This window comes from Choristoneura fumiferana, chromosome 20 (genome assembly GCF_025370935.1).
Source record: "Choristoneura fumiferana chromosome 20, NRCan_CFum_1, whole genome shotgun sequence".
Lineage (NCBI taxonomy): Eukaryota > Metazoa > Arthropoda > Insecta > Lepidoptera > Tortricidae > Choristoneura > Choristoneura fumiferana.
The window spans coordinates 4569035-4587534 of record NC_133491.1 but is presented as its reverse complement, the minus strand read 5'-3'; the positions used below and the strand labels follow the sequence as shown (position 1 = coordinate 4587534).

At 38.2% G+C, this 18500-nt stretch overlaps 1 protein-coding gene across 1 annotated transcript in view; it reads right to left on the bottom strand.

Moving 5' to 3' along the window:
• LOC141438934 (uncharacterized) overlaps positions 1–17086 on the bottom strand; it is a 77657-nt gene extending 60571 nt beyond the window's left edge. Inside the window, exon 1 of the mRNA XM_074103010.1 lies at positions 16693–17086. The gene's annotated coding sequence lies outside the window, so the exon portion shown is untranslated. The remainder of the gene's footprint in view (positions 1–16692) is intronic.
• Between the last annotated feature and the right edge of the window lie 1414 nt (positions 17087–18500).

The following is an 18500-nucleotide window of genomic DNA, read 5'->3' as shown; positions in this document are numbered from 1 at the left end:
AGATGTGATAAGGTCAAACAAACAAACAGACTTACAGACTTCGCATTTATATAGTACCTGGGCGACCGAGCTTTGCTCGGGGTAAAACTCGTTAATTATAGTTTTCATCCCCGAAAACCCCCACATCCAAATTTCATTGAAATCGTTGTAGCCGTTTCTGAGATTCTGATTATATATACGAGAATTGCTCGTTTAAAGGTATGAGATAGATATATAAGGTTGAACAAACAAAAAGACTTACAAACTTCGTATTTAAATATTAGTATGATAATCTAACTAAAAAAAACTAACTAATTTGGCTCAGGGACCCAAAGAGGGTCTTGGCCTCCGAAACGAGAGCATGCCATCTGTCCCGATCGTGCGCAGCCTCTTGCCAGTGTCCAGGCGGATCTGCGACGTCTCCAAGTCGACGACTGGCATGATAATCTAAATACCTACTAATAAGATTATTAGTTTGTGATACCTTATACAATTTATTTATTTATTTTAAGGAGTGCAAACGGAAGCAAGTGTATACAATATGCACTTATAAAATAGATCAAATAATCAAATAATCAAATAATTTATTGTATGGTCATGAGTTTTACATAGGTGTTAATTATTGTTAATTATTGTTGTAGATACTTTCTTAAATTCACTTACTCCTTAACGAGCCCCCACTAAGATATATGGTATAAGTGATTATGTAGACTTACACTATACACTGTGATACATTCAAGGTTTCAAGGGAATTGTGTTTTTAGTTGTAGCGGTCCGCTAAGATAACTGCTTGGACAGCCCTTTTCTAGTCTCAGTATTTATCTAGCCCGATCGACAGATAAAGTGACAGAATGATAAAAACATGTTTTACATCATACAGACAACTCTGAGGGATACAGAGTGCCAATAACTAACGAGACAGTTTAATATTTATGAGTATCACAAATCAGATATATGTGAGCAGAAGATTCAAAATAAAAAAAAATTGGACAAGTGGGAGTCGGACTCGCGCACGAATGTTTTTTTATTGTGCTATAAGAGCCACCTTCAGTTCAGTAGTAGGGACCTATGTCATCAAAGGGCTGATTTGATTATGTAAACTTTTACAAGGAAAACTTTTATTAACTGGAGCACTCGCGTTATATTATTTGTTTGTCCTTACCCGTAATTAAACTAACGCCCAGAATTTCTCTTTAATACAACGCCTGAGGCTATGCCTTAGTTTAATCCGCCGTAACCACTAATTGAACACATTCTAAAGTACATTATTAATCTAGAAATCGACATTTCACTTCAGGTTTCACTTCATATACTTGACGGGTGAGATAGGCCGAGAGCTAGGAGCATAGAACAGCTATAAATGTGAATACTTGCTAATTAATAATCCAATTAAAAATATTATAAATGCAAAAACTTCTTGGCCATGTGGGTGCATGAGTCCGTGTTTTTATTATTTTACATTAAAACGGCTGGATAGATTTAAATTTGTAGATATTAGAATATTTATCATAAAATTCCCACGGAATTGGATAATTTTAACCGCTAAATTTTGATACACAAAGTTTTTGGTTAACATAACGTTGACCAAAACCATGATGGAATTTAAGGCAATTCCAATGAAAATTAAAAACCCTGAAACTCAATTTTTATTACAAGAACTTCTTCTTTTTTCTTTATTGTTTACGCAGGCGAAACGGCGACTAAAGGCAAGTAATTATTTATTGTTTGGATTAGGCCCTTACGGTTTTATTGCTTGAATAAACGTGAACTAACGAAAATCAGTCAATTCACATTCATTGAAAAAAAAACGTAATAACTCGCATGGGATGAGTTGGGTCATGATAGCTATCCCACTATTGACGTAACTACAAACTTTCATTTTATAATATTAATATTGAGATTTTAACAAACTCGACTCTTAGCCTACTATAGAACTGAGAACTGGGTGCATAAACAAACGGCTCAGATCAAGATAAATGCGCAGGACAAGTTTAGATCAATTGCAATGATGTTTGTATTAGCCTAATGAATGTGGGGAAGTGAAACGCTTTTAATATTATGCGGTTTGCGGTAAACTACTCGTACTGGCTGTTTGCTTTTCTGTTTCTGTTTTCTTTCTTATAATCATAATTAAGCAAGAATGAATGCGAATCTTTCTTCGCCGTCAAAATGGGGAGTATTTTTACAGACGCCTAGAATTATAGTCACATAATTTATGCGTTTTTTGTACACAGCTCTTAGCCTATAGCAGAGAGCTTTTTTTCGATACCGTGTAAATAGAAGCGACTCGTATAGGTTAGGTTAGAAGACTTACTTCTAGATTTTTTAACAGGTCGGAAACCCTTTAACTACATGGGTAAAGGCACCAGTTGGTAAGCAAGTAATTATTTAAACGTTAACTTGCCAAACACTGTATTTGCGTTACAAAATTGTGTTGCCAAATAATCATTTGACAAATGTAATTATGCGCCAAATTATTTGGGAAGTGATAATTTGTTGAAAAGTCGTAAGTAGTTAATTTTTTTAGTTATGTTTCATACAAAAGTCCTATTTGTGTAAACGTCATTTTGCGTCGTCGTGTGGCACCAACTGGACTTTTGTGTAAAACCGAATGCAGCAGAAATAGCAGAAATACTGAAAATACGCGGCTTACAACAGCTCAAAAAATTACGTTCGTTTGGCCCACAGATATAGATTACACTAGATTACGCAAATGCATCTACTTCGCGTGTCCAAACCCCGACCAAACGTCGAGGTTGGCCCCATACAAAGACTGACCGCTAACTGACTAATCATGACTAGTGACTGACTCGAGCCCCACGGCGCGGGCGGGCGGCGCATTTGAATCGATTTTGCGCGAACATCGGGGAATTCACATCGCTAATTCGCTCTTGAGACGTCACAGTAGATATAATAAAAGTGACACGATTGGTCTTCATACAGATTGAAGTGTTTGCGTTATCTAGTGTAATATATATCTGTGGTTTGGCCTCAGCCAAAGATAAGCGATTATTTATACACCCATGTCGAATTATAGCATATGAGTACTGTGTCAAGCTAGGCACAGACGAACGAACATGGCGAAACTATAAAGCTTAGGTAGGTACGTTTTTCCATTTTGACTGCGAGCGAACCCCTAATAAAAAGACGCGTTAGCAAATCTCTCCTTTTCTCTTTAATGCTGTGGTTTCCTATTGGGTTGTGGTTGAACGTTTCGCAACTTCAAATAAAGACTTTACTATTCAAATTATCAAATGAAGCAACTGTATTCAACTTGCGGTTATAATTTTTAAAAATAATCTTCCCAACTTTATGCATTTGATGTATAAAAAACCGTTTGCTTTGTTGAAAAAAGAAAGAAAGAAAGAAAGAAAGAAAGAAAGAAAGAAAGAAAGAAAGAAAGAAAATAATTTATTTATAACAGCAATGACAAATAATAAGAAAAAAAAAAAAAAAGAGTGACATTCAAAAAACGTAAATTCCTTTTGGACTTTTGGACGTGACAGGTGCAATATCTAGATGGCGTTATTATTGAAATGTCCGTTTGACGTAACAGTTTTGCTTGCGATTGTCTCATTTAGCTATTTGACCAATCACAAAAGAATTCATTCGCTATCTTGCGGAAACAATACCATTTTCTGGGATAAAACTATTCTGTGTCCTTTCCAGGCTCGCAAACTCTCCCCATCCAAAATTTCATTTAAATCAGTTCAGCAGTATAAGCGTAAAGAGGTAGCAGACTGGTAGATAGACAGAGTTACAATCATTTATATCAGTCTGTATATAATAAGGAAGCCGTGGTGGCCGAGTGGTTTGACATATGGCCTCTCAAGCAGAGGGTCGTGGGTTCAAACCCCGGCTCGCACCTCTGAGTTTTTCGGAATTCATGTGCGGAATTACATTTGAAATTTACCACGAGCTTTACGGTGAAGGAAAACATCGTGAGGAAACCTGCACAAACCTGCGAAGCAATTCAATGGTATGTGTGAAGTTCCCAATCCGCACTGGGCCCGCGTGGGAACTACTGCCCAAGCCCTCTCATTCTGAGGGGAGGCCTGTGCCCTGCAGTGGGACGTATATAGGCTGGGATGATGATCTAATAAGGATAGACAAACAACGATCATTTTTGAGAAAACAGTTTAAACACACTTTACCACCTACCACTTTATGACCCAAAACAATGCACCAGTTACATCTCCACAATTCCACAAACAATCGCGATCGCGTGTATTCGATCATTTCGCAACTCACGCCATCTCGTGGGAACCAGGAGAACGATATCTAAGAATCGATTAGCTAACGTGATTTATTTATTTAGTTACAGATCTGATATGCTGATTCGGTTTAGGGGGCTACTACGAAATTCGAAAATCGACGTTCGTATCGTACCGTTCCTCTCACTCTCTTGTTAAGTAATGTAAGCGTAAGCAGGACGGCAAGACAAGAAGTTTGAATTTTGCACTTCATAGTATAGGGCCAGTCACGACCGGATAAACAATGGAAGAAATCTGTTTTATTGTTATATCGCTGTGGTGACCGCGGCATCATCTGACGTGACCTTTCGGTGACTCTTACTTTGTCAATTAGGATTGTTTTTGTTTAGGGTTCCGTATTCTTAGAGCAATACAGAATACGGAAAGTACCAGGTACTAGTAAGTAGAACCAGTACCCCTAAGTGTAAGTTTTCGGTTACAAAATACGTCTCGATCGCGTTCGCATTAAAATCTCAATTTGTATGGAAACATGAACATCGCAAACATATTTTAACGCGAACGCGATCGAGCGAGACGTATTTTGTAACCGAAAACTTACACTAAGGGTACAGGCCAGGGGGGCTACTACGAAATTCGAAAATCTAATTTCGTATCGTACCGTCCCTCTCACTATTTTATTAAATAACTAGCTTTTGCCCGCGGCTTCGTCCCCGTAGATTTTTTCTACATTTTCTTCCATAAAAACCTTCTCCTGACATTAACGAACACAACGAAAAAAGAATTAGCGGAATCGGTCCAGCCGTTCCCAAGTTTTGCGCTTAGCAACACATTTTACGATTCTTTTTTATTAATATAGATAGACTAGCTTTTGCCCGCGGCTTCATCCCCGTAGATTTTTTCTACATTTTCTTCCATAAAAACCTTCTCCTGACATTAACGAACACAACGAAAAAAGAATTAGCGGAATCGGTCCAGCCGTTCCCAAGTTTTGCGCTTAGCAACACATTTTACGATTATTTTTTATTAATAAGAAGATATAGATAGATAAGCGTCAGTTCGAATCTTGCACTTCGTAGTAACTATAGGCCAGAATACACTAACATAGCTCCAATGCTCCAAAGTTTAAGTAGCAATGGGTAGGCTAGGCTAAGCACACCTTTCGAAAAGCCAACATTGCGATTTCTAATAAAATTAAGTACTCGTAATCTTAAAGAATGTGTACCTACAGAAAATACACGTTAAACCTGCTAAAACGTAAACTAACTTTTACCCGCGACTCCATCAACGAAAAATTCGAAAAATTGGAACTATGCCATTTTCAGGGATAAAAGCCCTAGATCTCAAACTATCTTCATTATCTAGGTTCAGTGGGTTAGGAGCGAAAAGGTAACAGACAAATATAATTTTCGCTTATGGCTTACAATTTTTATAGCCTCAATGATTTTTTAAAATTTAAGAGAGTAGTTTTGATTACTTACGACATTTATTTTATTTTAATTCTTTGTAATAATTCTTATGATATTTATATTGATTTATAATGATAATTTTGTTTTCGATTATGTACGGCATTGTGCAGTTTTGATATTTGATATTTATTAATTTTGTTACCTAGATTTAAGTAAAAATTTTGCATGCCTATACTGTTAGAGGGCAGCTAGCACTACTGACACTTTTATAGTTCATACCTTATAAGAAATTCCAACATCGCATTTATCCACATAGTGCTAAAGCAAATAAAAAATATTTCATTTCGTATTTATAATATTAAGTAAGGATTTTAAGATACCTTGTAGGTATATGAAAATACGAATACCCCTTGTATGGTCCAGATGACGATTAATTTTTTAAAACAGTGTACTTTAAATGCCGTGTAGAGGTCAATTAAAAATTAACGTTTCATTTTATTATTTAGTCTCTCCGTTACAGTTATCTTAAGATCTAGATATTTATTATTCGAACGGCTGTAGAACCACTTTTATGAGGTGCCTAAGTAAATATAAATGGTGTTTCTATTTAATCTCGCCAGTAAAATAGAAGACATGTAACGATTTTATTGCAAGTATAAATAAGAGGATAAGTGATAAGACAAGGTATGTTAATAATTACCTTTTGATTAACTGGGCATTAAATGCTGGAATATTAATTGCTAATAATTTTATTGGCTTGCTGGATACTTTTGCGTTGTTTGAGAAACGTTCACTGGATGATGAGAAAGAAAAGGAAATCGACTTATTTGTGGATAACTTATTTCCTCTGAAATTAAATGTTATAAACTTTGAAAATATAAATAGGTACAAAAAAAAATATATAGGTACAACTTACATAGAAATAAATATATAAAATAAATTTAACAAACTATATTATAGGTTGTTTTTAGAAAACAACAGAAGTATACATATTTTATAATGTTGCCGAGTAGCTATGTATTTATATTTGTTGTAAATGTGAATTGTATGTTTGGATAGTTTTAATTATTCTATTATTGCTTTAATATAAAATTGCATCATCGGCTAAAATCTATTCCTTTCTTCTTTGTAAATATTGCCTTGAAAATTTTACTGGTGTACACTAAAGACTCATTTTACAGAAAATTTGACTACTACTTACTTTATTATAGTACCCAAGTGAAATTATGAAAAATAATTTTGTACTATTTGAATTTACAGCAACTCAATCATTATAGCAATTGAATTTAAATAAAGGATTTTATGATCACTGATTTTATACCAACTAAGTAAGGAAATGCCTTATTTATTAGCAGTGATAGACTTTTGGTTGCACGGCCCGGGATATCAAGTAGAAATGTTAATATGAATATGCCAGTAAGCTTACAATACCGATTAAACTGTTAGAAGTAATTTTAATTTAAGAAAGAATAAAAGAACTTTATTTTCAAACAAAGATTCGTTTAAAACACAAAATGATGTGTTTGAATAAACACGCATTGCTGATGTGGGTGTCAAGACTGCCAGGCTGAAATGGGACTGGGCAGGCCACGTCAGCCGTATGGAACCCAATAGATAGGTGGGCTAAAATAATAATAAATGGACTTCGGCGGCGTGGCAGACCCAGGCGTCGATGGCGGGACGATCTGGACGCCTTTCTTCGCAGCTGGTCAGAGATCGCCCAAGAAAGGGTAGAGTGGAGGACATGGGGGGAGGCCTTTGCCCAGCAGTGGGACACATCTACAGGCTTCTAAATAATAATAATAATAATAATAATAAAAATATTTTACTTTGTTTAAATTAACTTAATTCCTTTATAAAAGACGATTTTTATGTGTTGATTATAAATACATATTATATTAAACCTCACGTTAAATCAAATCAGAAGGACTTTTTCAAAGGTAAATAATTTTAATTATAACGTGTAGCCGTAACAACAATTAATATTATTATGTAGCAAGAAAAAAACATTGTCTTCTTTTTTTTTTTACTAAACCTAAAGCCTCATATTCTGAGAGGTAATTAGCTGCCCTATCAGCCGTCGACGGTATACCATCGATTTCTGGGACACCCTACATACGTCTCACGACAGGCATCCTGATGAATGAGCGGACTTGGGCTGTAGTTTCCACACGGGCCCATTGTGGATTGGGAACTTCACACACACGCACACACACACACACACACACACACACACCATGTAATTAGTTCGCAGGTGTGTGCAGACTTAGGTCAAAGGGCGTTTTCAGAAAAAGTTGTTGAAATTACTTTTTTAGACTTAGATAAAATTTCGTTTTCCTACTCAGAATCAGGAGCACTTTCGATTGTAATAGGAGAAAAAAAGTGTCTCTAAATCTAAAAAGAAGTAATTTCAACAACTTTTTCTGAAAACGCCCTAAAATAAAATGTAAGCATTTAAAATTGCACCCCACATAAAGATCCTTATCAACCATAACAACTGCTGTAACCACAACAAAATTACAAAATAATAAGTAAAAAATGAAAATAAGCCTCAAAATTTGCTAATTCTTGCCATTTAAAACGACCATTAACTTCAGGACAGGACATAAAGCGTGCCAACGAGTTAGGGATCTTAAAAACGTCTTAAAACGTCACAAATCACTCGGACGCTAAAAACGTCCGCCGAATGGACACTTAGGTATCCAGTTTCGCAGATACTTGGCGTTCTAGAACGTCGATTACAAGCTTGCGAAGTGATAAATATGTTAAGTAAGGTTTTGTGTTTGGAAAGTATCTAGTCTTAGAGCGTATTGACGTATTTAGAGTGACGTCAACTTTACATTACAGTAAGGTCCATCATCATCCCATCCTATATACACTGCTGGGCTTAGGCCGTAGTTCCCACGCGGGCCCAGTGCGGATTGGGATGTTCACACAAACCATTGAATTGCTTCGCAGGTTTGTGCAGATTTCCTCACGATGTTTTCCTTCACCGTAAAGCTCGAGGTAAATTTCAAATGTAAACAGGAATATAGAAAAACCCAGACGTACGAGCTGGGGCTTGAACCCACGACCCTCTGCTTGAGAGGCGATAGGTCAAACCACTAGGCCACCACGGCTTCACAGTAAAATAATAATAATAATAATAATTTAACGTTTATTTCAGGCTCTAGTCCCATATACTTCGTGTTAGTTACAGTCTTATAATGATAATGTTAGTAGTTTAATTAATTGCGATTGAATTTATCAAAACAATAAAATAAATAGGATGTCATAGTTCTAAAATTAAAAATAATACAATAACAGTCAAAATTACAGAAAATAAATTAAAATTAAAATTATAAAGAATAGTCGTTGAATCACTGAAATCTACCTATCCTATCCCACTAACATGCCGGCTACAACAGTGCCTAATGTAGGGGCAGTTCGGTTTGTCGGCTATCATCACCAGGACAGTGTTGGAGCTGTCGCGCACCCGGCGCACCAGGGCCGCAGCGCGCACGCGCATGCTCGCGTGGAAGCACGCTGTGCGCGCCTCCGCGAACATGCCCGACGCACTACACCAGCGCGGCAGCCCCATCAACGCCCTGAACGCGTTGTTGTATTGGACACGAAGAGCGTTGTACGCCTTCTGTGTGTAGTTAGCCCACAGGCTACACGTGTAAAGCGACGTGCAGTACGCTTTGAACAGCGTTATCTTCACATCCCTGGAACATCGCGCGAACCTGCGAGCTATCATATTTGCCCTGACGCACAACGCTCTCCGCTCCCGTTCTATGTCAGCATCGTCCCTGAGGTCGGTCGTAACAATGTGGCCCAAGTACTTAAACCGGACCACTCTTTCGAGTGGAGATCCGTTCAAAATTACCGGTGGAACATTAGATGGACGGTTACAACCTGCCTCAAAGACCATGAACTGACTTTTGGCTACATTATATTTTAACCCATGGCTTAAGGCGTATTCCTCACAAACACGTAGCAACCTCTCAAGACCACAGACTGACGCGCTCAACAGCACCATGTCGTCCGCATAGCTCAAGTTATTAACGCAGACCCCGTTCACATAGCAACCGACATGCTTGCTGCTGAGCGAGACAATTAGAGCATCCATGTAGAGATTGAACAGTGATGGGGACGTCAAACCCCCCTGCCGCACCCCACATTCAAGTTTATACTCGTCCGACATTGCCCCAGCCCATCTTACGCAATTGACCTGATGTCCATACCAGTACTTGAAAATATTTATGAGTTCTGACGGTAAGTTAATGCTTTCAAGCTTTTCCCACAATACTTCATACGACACCAGATCAAATGCTTTGGACAAGTCCAGGAAGCATGCATACACAGGTGTTTTACGATCAGTATAGTATTTGACGGTACTCTTAAGACTCAATATCGCACTCTCTGTGGACAGTCGAGGCCGAAACCCAAACTGATTAGCATGCAGTTTTAAGTATTTATCTAACTGAGTGTTAATCATAGCGTCAAAAACCTTTGCAATAATCGTTGCCAGTGATATAGGTCTGTAGTTACTCTTATCTGCTACGTCACCCGTCCTATTCTTAATCACTGGCACAACCACTGTTTTCATCATGTCAGGGGGCATGTACGAGTGACTGATGCAAAGGTTATAGAAAGTTGCCAAGATTCTGGAGATATGTCTTCCCCCAAACTTAAGGTGCTCTATGCTGAGGCCGTCATGCCCGGGGGACTTCCCTCTTGACATAGACCTAATGGCCCCTGCTACGTCCTCCGCACTAAATCTCGTCCCTACGTTCTCATTCAATCTCCCAGCACCACTCACAGTCTGTCCCGGCCCTAAGGGAGACTGGATTTTAAAATGGTCCTTAAATATGTCAGCAATATCCTTCGGCTCACTTACGCCATCGACACTCCTCGGCAGGCCCGGGCGAATATTAATCTTGCTCGTATCCTTCCAGAACCCACGAAAATTACCCCTGGAGTGTTTTTCTGCCAGAGCGTCCATTCTAATTTGATCTTTATGGTTTTGACACCATTTCAAACGTGATTTGAATGTCCGCCTGCTCTTACACATCTCCTCATAAAAGTACCCTGACTTTGGCTTGCCCCTCGACACCCACTCCCTAAAAGCCCCTCTGGCCAACCTGTGAGCATCACTGACATACTTACTCCATCCCTCAACACGCGGACCCCTTGCCCCCCTTCCTACTCCACCCCTACTGATCTTTGCAGCTTCACAAATCACGGTAACAATGACATCGTATATACTGTCCACACAGTACATACATACAATTAATTTTATTAAATACCAAAAAAAAACAAGAAATGAGTTTTTATTAAACCCCACATAGTAAAAAGCTGTGGTGGCCTAGGTTTGACCTGTGGCCTCTCAAGCAGAGGATCGTGGATTCAAATCCCGGCTCGCACTTCTGAGTTTTTCGGAATTCTTGTGCGAAATTACATTTGAAATTTACCTCCAGCTTTACGGTGAAGGAAAACATCGTGAGGAAATCTGCACAAACCTGCGAAGCAATTCAATGGTTTGTGTGAACATCCCAATCCGCACTGGGCCCGCGTGAGAACTACGGCCTAAGCCCTCTTATTCTGTTTTTGACAGCAAAAAATGTATGCCGGCCGGCTCGTGCTCTTTTAAATAATTTATAAAAAACTGTGAAAGTGCTGTGATTGCCTTAAATGTGTCCCTGGGACTGAGGAATAGAGCCAGAACAAACTGTAAATCTTGCCCAATTCGGTTCTGCTAATTATTTCAAATGTCGTAGTTCAAACACTGTGTGACAGAAAAAAGTGATGAAAACGATTGTGATTCCACGTGTGTTAGACAGACTCTGGTTTAATGGTTTATTGGCACAGGGCACAGGTACACAGCATTGACCTTATTGTCTGACCGGATGTCCATCCTTCCATTGTCTTGGGTTAAAATAAGATTTGTGCTAGTTTCTGCACGTATTCAGTTCTCTGCCATACATATGGAAATTCCGCTACATTTAAAAGAAAGAAAGAAAATATATTTATTCATAACAACATAAAATACGATAATATTGCAAATAGATAACACGAAGAATAAAGATACAGTGTGTCATTGCAATTGTGAAGAAAATAAAGAAATAAATTATTTTATGTGCGGTCCTAAAAGTACCACCATAAAACCTAAAATAATTTACAAGTCTTCTGTAGTAATGGAGGAGGACACCAATTGTCACCAAAAAAGGGACTCCCCCCCCCCCCACTTAGCACATGTTGTTACAAACGAGGAGTGGGTGCAGCTGCAATCCTTGTTTATTATCTGTACAGCCCAAACAACATTCGACAGTTTCGCGTACCTGACAAAAGCCGTTTCCCAGGTTTGTTTGAATAATCATCCAAAGATTTATTAACACACAGTTTATATGTCGGCGGCCGACCGTAAAATCCGCCAGATCACGGAATTCCTAGGCATATCGTAAAATGGCGCCATTTCATGAATTGGCTGAGGGACATCCGCCATATCGTTCAAAACTCACCGTTTAACGATTTGCCTAGAGACGTTTAGGCAGATCATGAAATTCCTAGGCATATCACGAAACGCCGCCATTTCATGATTTGGCCAGTTTAGCCAAATCATGAAATTCCTAGGCATATCATGAAACGCCGCCATATCAGTTCTGGCACTTCGCCGGCCGCTGCCGCGGCATGCTCGCTTCGCTCGCTCGACTCATGCGCTATGGTCACAATTCATACTAACCACTCCTCGCTTCGCTCGTCATACCCACATTTTTCTTTTTTTCGACATAATCACTATGTGCCCGGTATAAAGATAAGAATATCGACGAATGCGTTGCTCTAATGATTATGACTATGCGATGCTCTGAAGATTAGAGTCTTTATTTTATTTTTCTTTGATATAAATCATATATATATTTGATACGCGTTATTTGCACTAACCGCAAAGAAATGACTCCTAAAATTCTCGAAACATTACATCCATACTTATATTACTCGTATTATACGTTTTAATATAAAATTCAGCGTCAAACCGCTCATAAACTGGTTTTTTGTAACGTGCATATTTGAAATTGTCTTCAAGTTGCACAAAACAGTTCTGCACACCTCTTGTTGTGCTGAGAAGTATGTAATAAAATTAAACATGCATAATTCCTGTTTTGGCACTGAAGTAAACAGTAAAATTATTTTCGTATTTCTATAAAGAAATAGGATAAAACCGATCATCAATATCTCTGAGGTAGCGACGTCTGCTGATGATGATGATTATAGTGTGCACTCACACACCTCCACTCCATTCTTTATATAATCATGTACTCTTAGGCTTAAGCTCTCATTAATAAACTATTGTTAAACCGAGCTACATGTTTTCTTAACGCCCAACACCACATGATTGTTATTTTTACAGCATCTAGCAATGTGTACAGTCACCAGCACAGCTATCTGACACAACAAAGACTCAATTTCATAGACTGGTGAGTACTGTCAGATATTTTTGCTTGCCCCGCTGTGGCAAATATTAATGCAGGTGACTGTGTGTACATACATTGATTTTTAAGAAAAAAAAACTACTTTCAGGACCATGAAACTTCTAATAAATTAATTATTCATGCTGCATCCGTAAATCAAAATCAATAACCAAAAAATCAAATCGTGTTATTTATAACATCGTGTAGCTGACATTCGGTATGAGATGGTATAAATATGAGTAACTAAAAATCATACCGTATTTTGCCTTAAGAGGGCAGTATGAGTAAATTAGATTAAATTGCTGGCTTAATTGTACAAGCTTTAGGAATCATGCTTAATGTATTCATTATTCGTCCAAGAAACCGTACGCTTCAATTATCTATGTCCTACTTATTTCACCGATGGCATGCCTGAATAAATAAGCGGTTTCATTTTGATTCTGGGTGGTCAGCTCAGCTCAGTGTTTTCAGACTACGCAAGATTCAAATTCTTATTCTGTTATTCTACTTCCTTTTTTATGGTGTGGAAAATGTGCCTTATGCATCTAGCCCTGTTTGAGGCAACAGAAGGTATGTGGGCATTTCTCACGATGGGATACCCTCAAAAAACTACTCGTGCCCCCTCGTTTCCACTGTGGGATGTCACAGGAGCATGAAGTGACGCCGCGACGCCCACTGGCCGCCCTATATTCTGGCCTCCTAACGTCAACACAATGCAATACAGATTTGGCTGTTGTTACAATCCCGAAAACAACCTGAAAAAGACCATCGTAGCAGCCAGTATAAGACCGGAATGGAGATGATAATGACGGCTCCTCTCTGTAAACACTGTCAACACTCCTTTTTGTCAATACTGGATACAAAGCTTTTTATTGTGACGAAGAAAAACCGTCATAGATGTTACTGAAGAAATCTGAAGCCATTTAAAAGGTATAAACTGAAGAAAAACAGTGAGAGAGAACATTTTAATTAGACAGACCGGAGAGATTAATTAATTATGCCTTGGATGCAAAATTACCACTGTAACAATTTTAGGCAACAACAACAAGGTAGATATAACTTGTTACTGCGTCATGCCACTGATGTAAATAAACATCTACACTCTGAACCTTTCGATATATTCTCAGCACTTAAGCAAATTGTTCCCTCAACGCAAAGTAGGCAACTCACCTACACTTTAACGTATTCAACAGCAGCTTCCGAAATGCCTCCCAAAAGGGGCAAAAAAGGGTTTTCTATAAATATTTATCGCTTGCACACTTAAAGTACCTGCGTGTTACTTGGCTGCCCTCTCTCATTTCCTATTGTCCGCGGTCTATTCTTTGCCACTCATTCTATAACTTTTATGCACCAAATATGGAATGGCTTTTATCCGTCAATAACGCGTTGCTTTTAATGCTCATTCGGTAAGTAAAATGACTTATTTCTTGATTTTAATTCGCTGGAAGTTGAACCTTTTTAAAGAGGCTTTTAGCTCAAATTCGTTTAACCAAGAGGAAAATGTCTCCGGAGGCTATTATGCATTAAAATATGAAGAAAATATAATTTCTATATTGCGTTCTGAAGATAACATTATTCTTTTTCTTTTAATTTTTTACTTCTAGGAATTTAAGCACCAACCCCAAGCCATTTAGGCAGTAAATAATTGCGTAATAAAAAAATACGAGGGAATACCGCAGCAACCTTTTTCTGGTTCTTCTCAAAATGAACAATGATTAACGTTTATTTTTCCACAATTCGAATTATGTAGGTATTACCAAAATGGAACTAAGAGCTAGAATTTTCTAAATTGGTTGATGTTCAAAAAATAGTGCGTCTAAGGCGTGACATAATGGCAAGAATGCATTCTGATCGGAAAAACCTTTCTGACCACATTCCGATTGGAAAGGCCCTTGTTTGTCACGTCTTCACAATTCACAGTTGTCTGTTCTCTTCAGAAATTAATTTCGATGTAATTTGGGATGAAGGTAGTTTCAGACCCTAGGAAGGAGATAAGTTTTTATCTGAAAAATTGCACAGTTGCCGCGAGATAGCGATAAACAATCAAATTATGGAATCAACTTCCGTCAGCAGTGTTCCAGCAGGGCTACTACGAAACTCGAAACTCGAAGTTCGTGTCGTGTGGTCCCTCTCGCTCTCGTATTAAATAGTATCAGAGGGACCGCACGACACGAACTTCGAGTTTCGAGTTTCGTTGTAGCCCTGCAGACATCGGGGCCTTTAAGAAAAGGGTTTACACTTCTGTTAAGACCATCAACAGACCAATGACTCTCCTTGATTTGTTCATATTCATGGGTGGTGATGATCATATCCCATTAGATGGCGTGCCTGCTCGTTTGACTCCCTCTCATAAAAAAACTATAAAAACTTTGCAGATAAAGTCTCGGACAACAGCTGGTGAGCAGGTATAATTCAAAAAACGGTAGCTAAGTTAGATTTTATAACTAATACTGCCAAGTAAACCGTAATCTGTCACATAAGCATGACCTAGCAAGCTATGAACTAATGAAGCCGAAAAGCCACTTTTGCCATTTTGTCGCTTGCCATTTGCATTTTTGTCCTATTAGTATGTTTCGAAAGGAATGCGAGCATAACCTCTCGCGTCAGCTGTTTTTAGGCGACTTATATCTAGTACACCATGGATTTACACTATGCCACGTTCTTTCTTTCATAATGGAACGCGAGGCAAAACTTTTACCGAATGTTTTCTTCTAGAAGAGACGGCAGAGAATAGAAACAACTAACTCATGGGTAGTAAATTAACAGTTACTTTTAATGGTGAACTTTTCTCGCTTGGCATAGACTGTTGCCTAATCGTTATTATATGACCTACGAGTATATCCCTAGAGAAACTTATTAAAACCGTTGTGAAAATAGATAGATTTTAGGGTACCTATGCGATTGTGGTATAATATTGGGATAGTTCAGCCAATGGAATTAAAACTTCAGTAGAAAGTAGCGTAATTGTTAAAAAAAAGTTAGGACTGAGTTTCATAGTTTTTTTTCGACTGGATGGCAAACGAGCAAGTGGGTCTCCTGGTGGTAAGAGATCACCACCACCCATAAAAATCTGCAACACTAGGGGTATTGCAGATGCGTTGCCATCCTAGAGGCCTAAGATGGGATACCTCAAATGCCAGTAATTTCACCGGCTGTCTTACTCTCCACGCCAAAACACGACAGTGCAAGCACTGCTGCTTCACGGCAGGATTAGCGAGCAAGATGGTGGTAGCAATCCGGGCGGACCTTGCACAAGGTCCTACCACCTGCAAAATTGCCTGCTGAGTTTGGTGTTCCTACGTGTATCATGTGTGGTATGTCATCGTCATCATCAACATATAAGCCGTAGGACGTGTAACAGTGGACGTCCAACAATTGGACATAGGGCTCCCCATGTAGGTGTATGTAGATACCTATACCTATGTATAAGTACCTAAAATCGTGTAGTAATTAAATATCATTGAGTCAGTTGGTCTAAGCCTTACTTAAATAACAACGTGGTAGGGAAGCAAGTATTCTGTATACATAATCTTACACATATGTAGAAATGATATATATACGTAGGTCCCGTAAATACCAACATTTACGTATTTATTAGTGAATATCCAGCAAACAAGAAAGTAAGGTTTGAATCGTACGCACCTATTCACTGGTCCCCTTTTTCCTCACAGATTTGACGTAGTAAAGGTCTCTCCACATGTTTCAACTGCACAGAAATCCTGCCATAGCACTGAAGTCACCACACCTAGTTAACTGGCACTCATTTCACTCAATTACCACAACTTATAACTCAACTCAAATAACTTAACACGTTGGAAAAAATTGTGACAAATCTACCACAACTTTCAAAATGGAACACTCGAAGCACTCTGTTATCTTTAAGCACTCTACGATTTTGGTTCAGTATTTTAAACAATTAAAATTATTTGTCCTTTTAAAGATCTATAAAGCGTTTGATGACCCCAAAAGCAGCTTTACAACTGAGGCTTTGATGCAAAACGCAACGTTTCTCTGCTCCGGCGCAGGTCGGTATGTGGCACGGCTGTGTGCGCGCGTCGGTATGCGCACACACACATAGCCAGGCTGCACGGTTTTTGTCGATGTCCACAGGGCAAGTAGCGTCAGTGGTGTGCTGTTGTAACTCGGTTTGGTTTTGAGGTCGTATAAATAATGTTAGCAGCTTATTTCTGCAAAAGCTGTGGCAAAAGGAACATTAAATTATTACAAACTATGGATGAAAAAAATACTTTTAAAGCCTGAATAGATTATTATAAAATAGGATGTTCTTGTCTGTCGACCATTATTTTTATTATTTTCAAAGAATATTATGATTGTTTTTTGGATTCCTTTTGTATTTTTTATTTCAACTCCAAATTTGTTACTTTTACCGGTATCCCGTGAAACCATATCGAAAATACAAACTGAGACATGGATGCACAAAAAACCAGAAAAGCAAAGATTTTTCTGGTTTTTCTGTGCATTCATGTATCAGTTTGTATTTTCAATTTCAATGAATAATTGATTGAGAAAAAAAAAATATGTTTAAATTACTAAAAATCGTTAATCGCTGGGTTACTTTGATTATAAATGTATGACTCTATGCCTCTATTACTAGCATGGCGGGATTCGACCTCAGTCTTCAGGGTCAATTGGTAATAATAATAATATGAGGTCGTAATTAAAACTAAGAGAAACTAAAACGATTTGCTTAAAGCTAGATTAAAGTGAAGTAAGTAGATGTTGAACTTTAGCAATTTATTTGATTATATTAGTTAATATTGTGTAGCACCATGTGGGTAGCTCAACACTGATTATAACTAATAATCAAAGTTTTTACTGAAGTAATATAGCAGTTAAAACAAAAATTGTATATTTTACCAATTTCCGAGTTACAACTCCATGCGCCGCAGGCAAGTTTTTCTGAAAGCTGCTGGTCGATGTCCCGCTAGCAAGACTGAAACCCTCTCTCTCACACGACCCTTGCACCATACAAAGGAACGAGACAGCCACATATTTACAACTTTACTTAAACTTTGCAGAACTTGAAGTGGTTTTACTGAGGAATTACTAACGATAAGAAATACGGTCGTTTAGGTAATACGCGGGTGAGTTAAGAAGTGGTTTTTGTGGGGCATTTTGGTGGGGAAAAGAGTTGTCTTAATTTGTCCGGGTTGGCGACGGTTGGGTATCGTTCGTTACATGGATAGTGGGCTGATTGGCTCTTGTGTAACGCGACGCAGTAAGAACTGTCAGCTGAACTGTCAAAACAGAGCTTTTGATGTTCCTAGGAGTCAAAGGTAGGTAAATAATTTGACACACTGTTCACGATACTCCAAATTGTTGTATTGTATTGTATTACTCTTTATTGGGCACAAAGCACATAAAAATATAAGTTTACATTGAGATATTGATTTATAAAGGTGAACTTATCCTGTAAAGGGCCTCTTCCA